We start from the raw sequence: 13,815 nt of genomic DNA on the forward strand, positions 1-13,815 counted from the left end.
GGGATGTAGGGGAAGAGTAGTTCAGATAGTCAGGGAAGTGTGTGTGTGTCTAGGGTTTATATTTCTAATCCCAAACGATCATTGTATCTTGATCCCGTCAAACTTTTTCAGACACACGCGTCAAGCTGAACTCTGCTCAGCTCCATTGAATGCTTCTTGTTTTCTTTTGACAAAGAGCTACAATTTGTACCTCTGCGTCTACCAGCCCTCGTCTCAAGGGTTCTCAAAAGCTGTTACTGAATACAGAGCAGCATTAGTGTCATCTTCCCGCTGAGTAAATAACTTTCGCACTTCATCCTGCGCAGTAACAGGGGAGATAATGTGATTTACCACCACCACCACCCACCAAAAGTCTCCACCTCACAGCTTCGCTTATTGCTTCTGCGTCGAGGCAACAATCAAAGTGAGAGAAGTTAATAATATCTGTGAAGTCGATGAAGTATTTTACACACACATAATGGGCAAGAAAAAAGTATGTTTACATTAGCCGGGGCGGAATGAAGGCCTCGAGCCTAACCCTCCTGAACAGACAAGCACCGACAACCTGTCGGCACCGTGCTCCACGTATTGTTGGCTAAGCAGATAACCAAATGGTTAGAGGACTGGGATCCAAATCCAGAGGTGTGCTGGTTCGATACCCGTTTGGCGCAGAGCTCTTTTTCTTGTCAGTCGACCAGTTGTTGGCAATGGCTCCACAGAGGTCCGAAGAAAGGTAAATGGAAGTGGGTTGAAATGGCCACCGCCGCCACAACATAAGAATTCTTGTATTTCACAAAGAATTCATTATAACCATCCTGTCCCTGGTCGCTATTTCCTTGTTCTAAGACTAATGCACACGCCCGCATCAGCAGTAAATACCATCTACAGCAGGGACTATTGGTATTCATGAAGCACCTTTACCCACCCGGTCTACCCGAGCTGGGTAGATCGGCCATTGAGAGGAAGTGGCTAAAACCACTTACTCATGAAGTCAGGGTAGGCCTCCCCAAATCGTTTTACCAGCCGGTATTTTATCGTGGGTCTCCCTTTAACTTTCTCCACACAGGGTAACTATGGCGGAGATCTTGACTGATTTACTTCAACCGAAGTGAAGACAGACTTTTTCTGGACCTTACAGGTAACCTGGACAGTGCAGAACTGTTAGATACATAATGTTTCATTGAACTGATGACCGAACTCTATGGGCAGCAGTCACCATGAAACAACTGAAAGCCAAAAGGACCGTTTGTCTTTTTTTCCCCCATTTGGCGTCTAGCTTCCGAATGAAAATAAGTTAAGTTTTATCTTCTAATACATAATCGAGGAATAACTTTTGTTCGGAATGAATAAATGTGACTTTCTGCATCTCTGTCTCCTTTTTTATTTTATTTATAGCGTTCTTGTTTTACTTCGAGGTTTCTCTCTTCCCCTTTGACCTAACCGTATATGGTCTGCCAGTTAGTTTTATGGCTCCTCGCACTCGCAGTCTCATGAATTAGGAGTTAGTTCGCCTGTCAGTTAGCGGAAATTAATAGTCGGTTCACTACCCGAGTTTGCTCAGTTGTAGCCAGTGGTAAAGTCCCTGTCTCAACCCTGGGTCATTCTTACCGGGGCCGGAGTTACTTCACATTCGGTCTAAGGCAGAAGACACGGGACAGGTAACTAGACAGGTTCGCTAAACATGGCAACCTTTGTTATTAAAACAGTAAAAATAACACAACAGTAAGACAAAGTATTAGAGTATTAGTATGAAGCTCTTCCTTCTTTAAACTGACAGCGAGGATGGGTTAGTGAAGCGATTTGGGTGTCTGCTCTCTCCTTAAACTCTGGAGACTGGGTGTTCGTGTGAGTGTTTAGTTCCACATCACAACGGGGGCTCATCCTGTGTGTGTGTGATTTCAAATTCAACATAAAAATCAAGTGCTACTGTGGTCTCCCCCACCTAGTATGACTCAACATGTTTGTGTTATTGGGTCTCCTGCCCCACCTCGCTTATCCAAGAATGCGTTCACGCGCGCGCACACACGTACTGTAGGCGGAGGTCACTGACTGTCTTATTGGGTAATCTACCCAATTGTCGTGCTTTGTGTTGCTAAGTGGTATCACTTTACATGCATGGTCTACGAGGCTAGGTAACAGTGGGTCACGAGCCTGAGGTTGAGAAGCGTTCCCTGACCCTCGGCGTGTCGGGGAGAGGAGGAGGAGGGAGAGAAGTCAGTGAGTGGAGGAAGCTGGGAGGGAAGAAGACGGTGTGTGTCGAGGGAGAAGGAGGAGGGAAAGACGTTGTGGAGGACGTTTGTGTCGGGTATCATCAGCAGCACCCGGCACACGAGATTTCGTGTCGCCAAGAAAGGATTTTTGAAAGGTTGTCTTCCCCCTGCTCGTGTGGCCATGGCGAAGATTTATGACTGTGACGAACGTTGAACGCTTTTTTAGCAGGAGCTCGCCTTTCTAAAGTAATTCATTTTTTTTCCAGGGGCCTCGTGGCCATTGTCGCAAGCTGAAAGAGCCACGTGCTGGAGACACGTCAAAGCACGAGCCGACACGCCACCTGAGACGGAGATCCACGTGTGACCTTTCTGCTTCAACAGGTGGGTTATGAAGCATCTGGACATTGTCGCCGTCACGCTGTTTGCCTGCCCTCTTCCCCTTGATTTCTTCTTTGTCCTCCCCTCCCACTTTCTTGTATGTGTGTATTTTCTTTCATTCTTTTTATGTGTGTTTTTTAGGTCCATGGTTATGGTCTGCAGCGCGTGCAACCCGACGACGAGAGTAGCGGGGCCTGCACTGAACTGCGCCTCACCTCCTGTGCAATCCTGGCTCCAACGACATGGCCGGTAATTAAATGATATGCTTCGCTGAAAACGAAGACATCCTTCTCCGCTTCTGGTTTTATGGTGTTGTCATTTTTTGCTGGTAGTGGTGGTAGTGGTGGGAGGAGGAGGAAGAAGAGGAGGTAGATGTGGTGGTAGTGGAGGTTGTGGAGGTAGATATGGTGGTGGTGGCAGCGGCGACAGTGATAGTTTGGCTTTTCATCGGAATCCCTTGGAGGACTACTGATTGCTGCCGCATACTGCGCAGTACATGTTTGCCTCTCATTTCCTGGATATATTTGCAGGCACAAAGACACGGGAGGAGTGGGGATGGGGTGGGCGAGGACGGGAGGATGTATTTTACAGCCCGTTGTATGTACATACGGGTATGGAGTACAGGTTAAGCCCTTCATCCTTTCACAATTATTTGACAAGTCCTGTCATCGAAGGTACTATTTTGTCCACAGATACAAAGCTCTGTTGACATATTCTAGACTTTTCAGTATCACAGACACAAAAATCGAGAAGGTCAAAAAAACGGATGTGAAAGAGCAGCCTGGGTAAATTTTCTACTCTCATGGTTTGTTGGTTTTTTTTTCACTCATCTTCGTTTGTCACTGATGCCCGGTATTAACGTGTCTTAAAACTTAGCAAATAAATAAAAATGACAACAATAAAATAAAGTTCATCAGTTGGCGATGATGTTCATCTAAACAACAAACAAAACCAATCTGGTGTGTGCACTCCTGTGTTTGTGATCCTCAGGATGGGGAATAACTGGACTGCTGTACTAACCACTTCAGTTTTGAAGAGCAATAGTTAGTTGTTCACAGTCGGTGCACACAACTGGGGAATCAAACCTCTCACTATCTCCAAAAAGAGCATGAATGCAAGCACCATACAGCACTTACTGCATTTCACACACAGCTTTTCACAAAGTCACCGTCTGGTTCAGAGCAAAATGAATCCATAAAAAGTTACTAGAGAGGAAAGGAAGCAAAAACAGTCTAATTTAATAACTACTAGAGTTGTTGTTTGGTAACTAGCTGCTAGAGCAACAGTCTGATTCACGGCTAACTAACGTGCCATAGAACACACAAGTAAGAGGATGACTACTATGCTAACTAGCCATACAGGTCAGACTGACTAATGTGCAGACTAGAGTCATGGAGCAAACTACAGACTAATGTGGTAGCAGATGGTAGTGTGGTAACAGAGAGTAATGTGGGTAACAGAGGGTAAAGTTGTGAGTCTATCTATCTATCTATTCCTCTTCGTGCATCAGGTTGCACATAAGGCCTCAACCAGAGTCCGCCACCGATGTCGATCGGCTGAAACACGCTCCAGGTGACCCCATGTCCAGCCCTTTCCTTTCATCTCCCTTTCCACTGTTCTTCTCCAAGTTTCCTTTGGGCGGGCCTCGTTTTCTTCGGCCGTCTGGAGTCCATCGTAGGGCGACTCTGGAAAGGTCTGCTGTCTGCTGGCGGAGCACATGTCCAATCCATCGCCAACGCCTTCGTTGAACCTGCGTGGTGATGGACTCGGTTTCAGTTCTTCGGTGGAGTTCTTCGTTGCTGATGGTATTTGGCCAAAAGATGTTAAGTATGCGCCTGAGGCATCTGTTTTGGAAGACGTCAAGCTTGTTACTGATGGTTTTGGTCATCTTCCAGGATTCTGATCCGTAAAGGAGGGTGCTGATCACATTTGACTTGAAGATTCTCAGTTTGATCTTCTGGCTGATGTTTTTTGCCTTCCATGTGCTCCTGAGTGAGGCGAAGGCCTGGCTGGCTTTCGCCAGTCGGGCTCGAATCTCCACCTCCGCATCCCCGGTGTTTGACATTTTGGACCCAAGATAGGTGAAACTGTCAACTTCCTCAATCTCTTCTCCATTTAGTTTGATGCTGTCTTGGACTCTGGCGTTCACTCTCATACTTTTCGTTTTCTTTGTGCTGACCTTCAAGCCAAGGTTTCCAGCTGTTTCTGAGAAGGCCTTTGTTTTTTCATGCATGTCTTGGTGGCGGTGTGACAGCAGGGCAATGTCATCAGCAAAGTCCAAGTCTTCCAGCGTTGTTGTTGCTGTCATAGTCATGGTCCATCTTATCCCCCTCCTCTCACTGTCGGTGGAAGTCTTCATGATCCAGTCCATGGCCAGGATGAAGAGGAACGGCGATAGAATGCAGCCCTGCTTCACCCCGGTACTGACGTTGAAGGGGTCTGTGAGCTCTGTGTCACAGACAACCTGGGATTTGAAATCGCTGTACAGCATTGCAATGACCTGAACAAGTTTGCAGGACTCCGTAATGCCTCAGGATCTTCCATAAGGACTCGCGGTGGATGCTGTCAAAAGCCTTCTCCAGGTCGATGAAATTGATGTACAGCGGTGTGTTCCATTCGTTGCTCTGCTCCAGAATCTGTCGCAGAATGAAGATGTGTTCGGAGCAGGATCGCCCAGGACGAAATCCTGCTTGCTGTGGTCGGAGGTCTTTCTCAAGAGTTGCCGTCAGTCTTGACAAAACAATCTTGCTGAAGACCTTGCTGGTGAGGGAAAGAAGTGTTATGCCCCTCCAATTATTGCAGTCTCCAAGATCTCCTTTCTTGGGTAACTTGAAGATGAGCCCTGTCTTCCAAGCAACAGGGAGCTGCCCTGATTCCCAAACTTGCTTGAAGATTTCAGTCAGCTTGGGAGCTGTCACATCTATATCTGCTTTCAACATCTCTGCTGTTATTCCATCTGCCCCTGGTGCTTTGCCGCTCTTCATTGTCTTGACTGCTGCTGACACTTCTTCCAGGCTTGGTGGTTCTGTGCAGATGTCAAGGTCTATAGCTGCTGGCTGGATGTCTGCAAGCTGAGGGGGATCTGGTCTGTTCAGAACCGACTCAAAATGTTCCTTCCAGCGCTGTAGTTTTTTCTGCCTCTCCCTCGATGACATTACCGTTCACGTCTTTTCACTGGCACATCACTGTTCTTAAACCCGTTGTTTAGCTGTTTGTTTATCTTGTACAGTGTCTTCAGGTCATTTTACTTGCTGCATTTTCTGCTTCATCTGCCAGTTTCTCTATGTGGTCTCTTTTGTCGGTTCTTGCCATCCTCTTTACCTCTTTGTTTAGTTTTGCATATCTTTGTCTGAGTTGTTCTTTCAGGCGTTCAGATCTGGTGCTGTTGATTCTTTGTTTGGCTGACTTTCTCTCTTCTATCTTCTTCCATGTCTCTTCTCTGATCCACTGTTCTTTCTTTTTCCGTTGGAAGCCCAGTATTTTCTCTCCTGATTCCTGTAAGACTCGATTGAAGTCGTCTAAGGTCATCTCTTGTTGGTCTCCTAGTGCTTGGAACCTGTTCTTTACTTCCATAGCAAAGGCCCTTTCGGTGGCTGGATTTTTTAGTTTGCCGGAGTCCACTCTCTGCTGACGTGCCTCCTCGTGATCGACGCAGCTTCAGGGAAACTGTGGCTATCACAAGAGTGTGGTCACTGGCAATGTCTGCTCCTCTGTAGGCTCTAACATCTTGAAGTGAGCTCCTCCATTTTCGGTTGATGATGACATGGTCTATCTGGTTCTTTGTGCTCCCATCTGGTGATGTCCATGTTGCCTTGTGGATGTCTTTGTGTGGGAAGAGTGTGCCACCAATCAGTAGGTTGTTTTCTTCACAAAAGTCTGCCAGTCTCTCTCCGTTGTCATTGATGGTTCCGATTCCATGTTTGCCCATGACATGCTCCCTGCAGGTGTTGTCACTTCCCACCTTGGCATTCAGATCGCCGATGATGAGCAACATATCATGGGCTGGAACGCTCTCTGAGGCTGCTTGGAGCTGATCGTAAAAAGCATCCTTGTCTTCTGTCTCAGAGTCATTTGTTGGTGCATAGCAGGCTAGCACTGTCAGCTTGGTGTACTTTGAATGGAATCTTGCTCTCAAAAGCCTAGGTCCATAAGGCTTCCATTCCAGCAGTGCCTTTTCCGTTTTCTTGTTGAGGAGTAGAGCTACTCCTTCAGAGTGCTGAGCGTCTGATCTTCCTGAGAACAAGATGGTATGTCCTGACGCTAGTCTCCTCTTTCCCGTGCCGGTCCATCTGACCTCACTGACTCCCAGGATGTCCAAGTTGTAATTGTCAAACTCCTTGACTAGTTGGAGCATCCTGCCAGTCTGGTACAAGGTCTGGACGTTCCAGCACCCCACCCTCAACTTTTGCCTCGGCTTCAGTAAATCCACTGTCGGGGCGCCAGCTCCCTTTCGGGTTTGGCTGTCGTCCGTCATTAGTCCAGTCACCTGGTGTGCTTCATTACCTCCGCCATCTGTGACGAGTTCTCTGGTTTTAGTTTCTGTAACATACTTTTTTTTTACATGGTGGGGTTGTTAGCCCTACCACAACCTAATTTACCTCTAGGTGAGGTGTCCACCTTAGTCGCCTCTTACGACATGCCTGGCTGGATGGCAGGGACCCTATTCTTACAATGCTTGCTAGGCAAGCATACCCCGGGGTCCCACAGGGGAAAGTTGTGAGTATACACTGTATATGTCAGAAGTATCCTCAGTCCAACAGCCTTTGCAACTGTCCCCGGGGGTCACTCGGTTAAGTTTTCCAATCACCTTGCGTTAGTAGCATATGTCTTCGGTGTTTAATGAATTGGCGACAACACCACAACACGAGAAGCCATCAAAGAGCAGGTAGAGCAGGACAGGACGGCCGTGACCATGACAACCCAAGAAGGTGGGTACAGTGGACAAGACCTCAGACTGATAATGGATGGGTAAACCGAGAGACAGAGCTGGTGGACAGATGAATGTGAGAGGGTATAGGAGAAGGTATAGGAGAGGGTATAGGAGAGGGTATTTGAGGACATACGACGTACAAAAGGCCGAGAAGATTCGGGTTAAAGTGGGAGAATGTGAGCTGGGATGTCATTCAACCAACCCGGAGGTGTCGAAAAGCAGCGTCGACGATAGACGATAACGGGAGAAGAATAAACCGATGCGAAATAAACATGTAATTAACATCACATGAATATCACATTAATATCAGATTTCAGCTCCAGACCTCTTTCATAACGAATGAAATTGGAGAAACAAAGCTTTGTTGCCATGCTTTAGAATTTCCAGTATCTCAAACACAAAACCGGCCAGGTCAAGAAACGAATTTGAAAGAGTAACCCCCCAGTCTGAGTGAATGTTATACCTTTATGCTTTTTCACTCATCTTCGTTTTTCGCGTCTTGAAACTTCGCATGCCTTGGTTTTATATTTCCTATACATTACCTACCCCCACCTCTCCTATAAAAGAAATCCACCCGTCCACCTCCCACACTCCAAGCCCCCAGCTCAAATGTAAAGTTTACGAGGCATAATGTGAGAAAATAGTGCCAAAGGGTACCCCATGCTCCTAGGGCCCTTCTTGTCACGTGGCCGTGCTGACAGCGATATGCATAAACATGAGGCTGACACATGAGCGCGTGCATAAAGCTTGACATCGTAACATGCGTAATCCGCTCGTTCCACGGGTGGTGCCACGCGACCGACACCCTGCTACGTCCTCACACCCCATTGGTCAGCCCCTCGATGGCAGGTCGCATCCCATTTCACCCACCACTCTCCTTCCCCGAAAGTCAAATAGAGCCGGGTTGCTGACCCCAGCGTAAAAAAGCTTTTTCAGTAAAGAAAGATTTTCAGACGCGTGCGCTTGTAAACACTCGATTATTTGGGGTGGGGAGTCTCACCTTCCCCCTACCCTCGTAGGTCTCCCCCTCTCCACCCCGTTTGCCGTGATTGAGCCTTAGTTGCTCGCTTGTCGTAAAACATTCCCCCGCCCCGCCTCGCACCCCACAGGGGCGAACTGCGCAGGTAGGTAAGGTCTCCGTCAGACCTAAGCCCCCCTAAGCCCCGGGCTGTCGTAACGGTAACGCGCCAACAAAGAGCGGGATCGTGTCGGCTCTGTCAAAACCATGCTTCTGGGTGCCGTTGATGCACTCACCTGGCGAGTCTCAGACCTAAAACCCAGCGGCCTACTTGTGTAATGTACCCTAAGGGCAGGGCAGGGTAAGAATGTCATCTTAGTGCATGCGACAGAACCGTCCTTCTGGACTCGGGACCTACTTTTAATAAAGGATTTAAGGTTAGATAAAGTTCAGGGTTGAAGACGACTGCATGGCTTTAACAAAACTTTAAGATGTGTAACAAAGGGTCAAGTAGTAAAGCCAGGTGTGTCATACAGGACCGATCCAGACACCCTGGAAATGTTTTATGAATGTTTAAAACATGTTAACAAGGCTGTAGAAACGTTTACAGCTTAAAACGAAACATTTTAATAACATTTTAATAAAGTGTGCGAAATAAATACATTTTGCATGCACTCTACTGAAGTAGCAAAGATATCTGAAAGTTTCAGAAAATTTAACGATAAACGAATGTCAGCAGACACAGTCACAGTGAACACAACTCCAGCCGCCCAGAGAATGTCCACACGGTGACGAAGACACGCAGACACATGATATATATATATATTTTTATGTGTTTATGCACATATATTTTAAGTCTTTCTTATTTAGAAAACCAGTGTCTATCGGATTTATCCTAAACGGAATAATTGACTCGGTATCAACCAGTGAGTTTCAATGACAGCAACGATTAGGGACAAAAAATAATTCCAGTGCTTCACAATGGGTGATGATGCCTGCAGCGAGCAGCACCTTCTCTGTGTGCAAGTGAGTCTCATAATTAGTTCATTCAATTTAATTTCTTCTGTGCACAGTAATGTGGAACAACAAATTTAATAATTAATAAAGTTGCAGGTAAATTCACCGCACTGACTGTAACATCAAAAAAGTGTCCCTGTCAGCAGCTCAGGAAGTGTCAGGCCGACAAAAGGAAGAAGAAACAGCCCTGGATCACGAACGATGTCCCAACAATTTGTGACCAGAGAAGGGCATTGAAGATAGAAAAGAGAAGGCTTGTTTCCTTTCATCACCAGTCTTCTCTGCTTATGCTCTGGCACAACTACAAGACTATTGAAAGAGTTTGTAAGCTGTGATAGGTGCCAGTGCATGTTTTTTGACTGACACTGCTGCAGTTGATTAAAATATGTCATTTTTATGCTAATAAATATTAATCAAAAGATCACACAACGTACTTGAATATCATTGTGAAGTGCTGTAGCAAAGAGCTCGGCAAGCTGAATCCATTACTACCAAAACCATTCTGTGGCCCAATTATAACTAAAGTTACATCATTTTTAAACGCTTTTTTGATAGGAGTGTTATGGTTCAGAGCAGTGACATTTGCCCGAAATCCCAATTTTTGAAGTGATATTACTAATATTTCTCAGTAAATGGGCATCCTGAAAAAATGAGAGCAGGTAATTGGGTGCTGTCAGATGGTGATTTCAAAGTCCTTAATACTTAGATGGTGGTTGACCCTTCAAAATCATCTCTCTATTCATTTTTAGTTGCTGCCATAAAATGACCTCGAAATTAAAATTATTAAAAATAATTCACGACACACATTATTTGAGCTATATAAAGAAAGCTTGGCATTGAAGTGAGGAAGACGCCGTCTCTAAGGCTCATGGGAGAGAACTCCGTTTATTTAAATTAAATTCCGAAGGTTTTTCCCCTTGATAGGCGTGTCGCTCCTGGGGAATAAAAAAGATTAAACCTGCCGACTGTTTCTCTCTCTATATCTATGGCTCTGTTTCTATATCATTTCTGTGTCTGTCTCTTTGATTTTTTTTAAATGCTGTATTTTTCTCCAAACGATTTTTCATTTACATTTTGCTTTAGTTATACTTCAAACAGAAAAAGGAATCTCTTTTGTCGCACAGTGCCAGGCGTTGTTTCTTCAGAAGTTATAAGGTTACACTGTACTCATGTTTAAGGAAGACAGAGGGGAAGGAAGGAAGAGAAGAAGAAAGAACGAGTAGTAAGGAAACAAAACAAGGAAAACAGATAAAGAAAGGAAAGAAGTACGTAGGACGGAGAAAGGAAAGGTGCGATTAACGGAGCCCAACGATGAGAGAAAGAATCTTTGATCAGAACAGAACATGTCGTGATAATGAGTGGCGAAAGAGAGAAGAGAGGAATCCAAATAAAGCGGGAACAAAATAATCCTTGAATTAATCTCCATTAATGCGATATTCATCGCATAAATAATAAAGAAAACTTTACACATGACAAATGGAGACTGCATGTAAAAAAAATCCACAATAATGCAAAACATAATCCATTAAGAAAAACCCTCAACGGAAATCAGCACAAAAACTTATTACAAAGCCAGGTAGGCGTGTGACCTTGACCTCAAAAGCGATGGAAGTCGAAAAGAAAGAAACGCGTATAGGACGCTACAGAGAGAGAGAGAAAGAACTAAAATAGAAGAAGAGCTAACAGAAAGAAATGAATGATTGTAAATAACAGAAATTGTGGAGAAAGGAAGAAAGAAGAAAGCATGCAAGCAGGAAAGCTTTTGTGGTGATCAAGTTTGGTAATGCGTGCCGTGGAATTCATGGGAAATAACTCTTTTCGCCTTATTTAATTTAGCTTTTTGATGTTTTCTCCCTTTATCTGAAAAAACCTCCGTCACACCATCTTCACCCATGCAGTTTCTCCCATATGAATAAAGCAAGATCGGTATGTCTCGTTGATTTAAAATTCATACAGGCTGGCAGGGCCGTGCTTAGGGGCAGGCAGACGAGGCATCTGCCTAGGGCCCCGCACATTTCATTAAATAACAACCGTGGCGATCGTGGTGTCAAGGGCCCCGCACATACCCTATATGCCTCGGGCCCCGCGGGGGTAAGAACGGACCTGCAGGCTGGCATACAGACATTTGTTTAAACAGACGAACGAAGTGATGCATGAACAGAGAAATACATTTCTTCTCCCTCTGCACAACGCCATCATTCGTGATAAACCATACAACTATTCTTGATAAAAGAAGAAGAAAGTACCGAGAAAGAAGTACCGAGAAAGTAGAGAGAAAGAAGAATGGAGGTAGGAGAAAAAAAAAGAACTTAGAAATTAAGAAAAAAAAGACACAAACAAAGAAGCAGATAAGCAAGAGAGTTTTATGGTGATCTGGTAGAAAGATGCCGGCCCTCAGATTTGCTTTATTTATAAGATTTTAGAGATTTTTCTCCTTAATTGCATAGAGATCCACCCCACAACAACCAAACAATATTGTACAAACTATTTCTCTAATTGTCTTTCTCTTGCGAGCTACACAAAAATTGTAATAATAATAATGTTACAAAATATGAGAAAGGAAATATCACTTTATTACACGAGCAGTGTAATTTTTAACAGTCAAGACAAGAAAAAGAAGAAAGATTGATGGAATAGATGATATATATCAAGTTTGGAAATGCGTGCCGTGGGATTCATGGGAAAGAACTCTTTTAGCCTTATTTAAATTAGTTTTTTGATGTTTTCTCCCTTTATCTGAAAAAAACTCCGTCACCCCATCTTCACCCATGCAGTTTCTCCCATATGAATAAAGCAAGATCGGTATGTCTCGTTGATTATGTATATATGAAAAGAATGAAATATATTCACATTAGTTTGGCGCTGTTTAAAGCCACAGCGTGATAGCAGACTGTACCATAAATATATGTAATTTATTATCTGAAGAACATGAAAGAGACATGATTGCGTTGAAGACAGTATCATACAGGGCCAGTACTAGACTGTGTTTCGCCTTAGGCCAAAGACAAGTGCAGCTCCCCGCGATTATAATTAACACACTTGACAATTAAGTGATATGTTCCGATCATCAAATTGAGGTTTAAAATCTCACTTTTTTTTAATTTCCTCTGTAAAGAGAGTTGCAGTTCTTTCCGATCTAGTGAAGATGCCAGTGGATGTATATATAGTGCTCAATACAACAAGTCTTTCTTGTAGCTATCACCTCCAGAGCAGTTATGTCCTAACATCAGTCGTCGGTTTCAAACACACACACACAAAAAAAAAAAAAGAAGAAAGAAGACGCCGACCTCTCTGCGTGCCCCTACAGTCCTTAGCAACTGCCCAGTTCATTTAATGGCAGCTTTTATGCTATGCAGTGATCTTTATATTTAATAAAAGAACAACAATAAATAAATAAATAAAATAAAATGATAAAATGTGAGCAAGTTTTCGATGTATTCCAAGGGAGGTCACACCAATCCGTCACGATTGTCAATGTGGAGTTACTTTTCGTTGACTACGCTTCCAAGGACAATATCTATAGAAGAATAAGCACGGTGTGTGGATTTCAAACGCTTTAGATCAGTGATGCCCAACCTTTTTTCGGCCTGCGGGCCATATCCATTTCGGACAGCCGTGTCGCGGGCCATATCCATTTCTGACAGCCGTGTCGCGGGCCATATCCATTTCAGACAGCCGTGTCGCGGGCCATATCCATTTCGGACAGCCGTGTCGCGGGCCATATCCATTTCAGACAGCCGTGTCGCGGGCCACTTCACCGCAAAAATACAAAAAAGAAAAAAAAATAGAGCAGATACCATTTTTTTATTAGAAACAAGTTGTACTTACCATTAATTATGTACTAATTAGTCGGATATTTGAAGTTGTTTTCCCTAAACCAACTTCTGAATGTCCGGCCTCATCGTAGAGACACCAAGTCGGAGCACTGAATCGAAATGTTCGTCCATCGAAAAAAAGATTGAGAGACACCCCTACGTGGGGATAAATACTTCTTCTTCCCTTTTTCCGTTTCTTTTTTTTTTTTTTTTTCGTTTTTTTTTATTTTTTTATTACTAACATGCCGATTTCCTGCACTGTGGGCAGAAGTTTCGCGGGCTGGATGGCACCGCATCGCGGGCCGGATATGGCCCGCGGGCCGTAGGTTGGGCATCCCTGCTTTAGATAATACAGTAAAATCTCCCCGCCAACACCCAAATTTATATTTTTAAACGTGATCACTGCCAAAAGTCAAATAAAGCACAAACAGTCACAAGATTTTCTTTCTAAACTCGCCCCTAGAAGCCTTGAGGGAGGCGGCTCTCTATAATTTTGTATTGTTATTTGTTTGTTGTGTGTTAGGTACT

At 44.4% G+C, this 13,815-nt stretch overlaps 1 long non-coding RNA gene across 2 annotated transcripts; it reads left to right on the forward strand.

Annotated features, from left to right (window-relative positions):
• The first annotated feature begins 2,144 nt into the window (after positions 1-2,144).
• On the forward strand, positions 2,145-9,583 carry LOC112571285. 2 transcript variants are annotated; one of them, XR_003100786.1, is made up of 4 exons: positions 2,145-2,344; positions 2,456-2,570; positions 2,709-2,816; positions 9,563-9,583. It is a non-coding gene; the product is annotated as an uncharacterized LOC112571285 (long non-coding RNA). The 2 variants fall into 2 exon arrangements; XR_003100785.1 differs by having other exon boundaries at positions 2,145-2,570.
• Positions 9,584-13,815: the final 4,232 nt, after the last annotated feature.

This window comes from Pomacea canaliculata, linkage group LG8 (assembly GCF_003073045.1).
Source record: "Pomacea canaliculata isolate SZHN2017 linkage group LG8, ASM307304v1, whole genome shotgun sequence".
NCBI classification, from domain to species: Eukaryota; Metazoa; Mollusca; class Gastropoda; order Architaenioglossa; family Ampullariidae; genus Pomacea; species Pomacea canaliculata.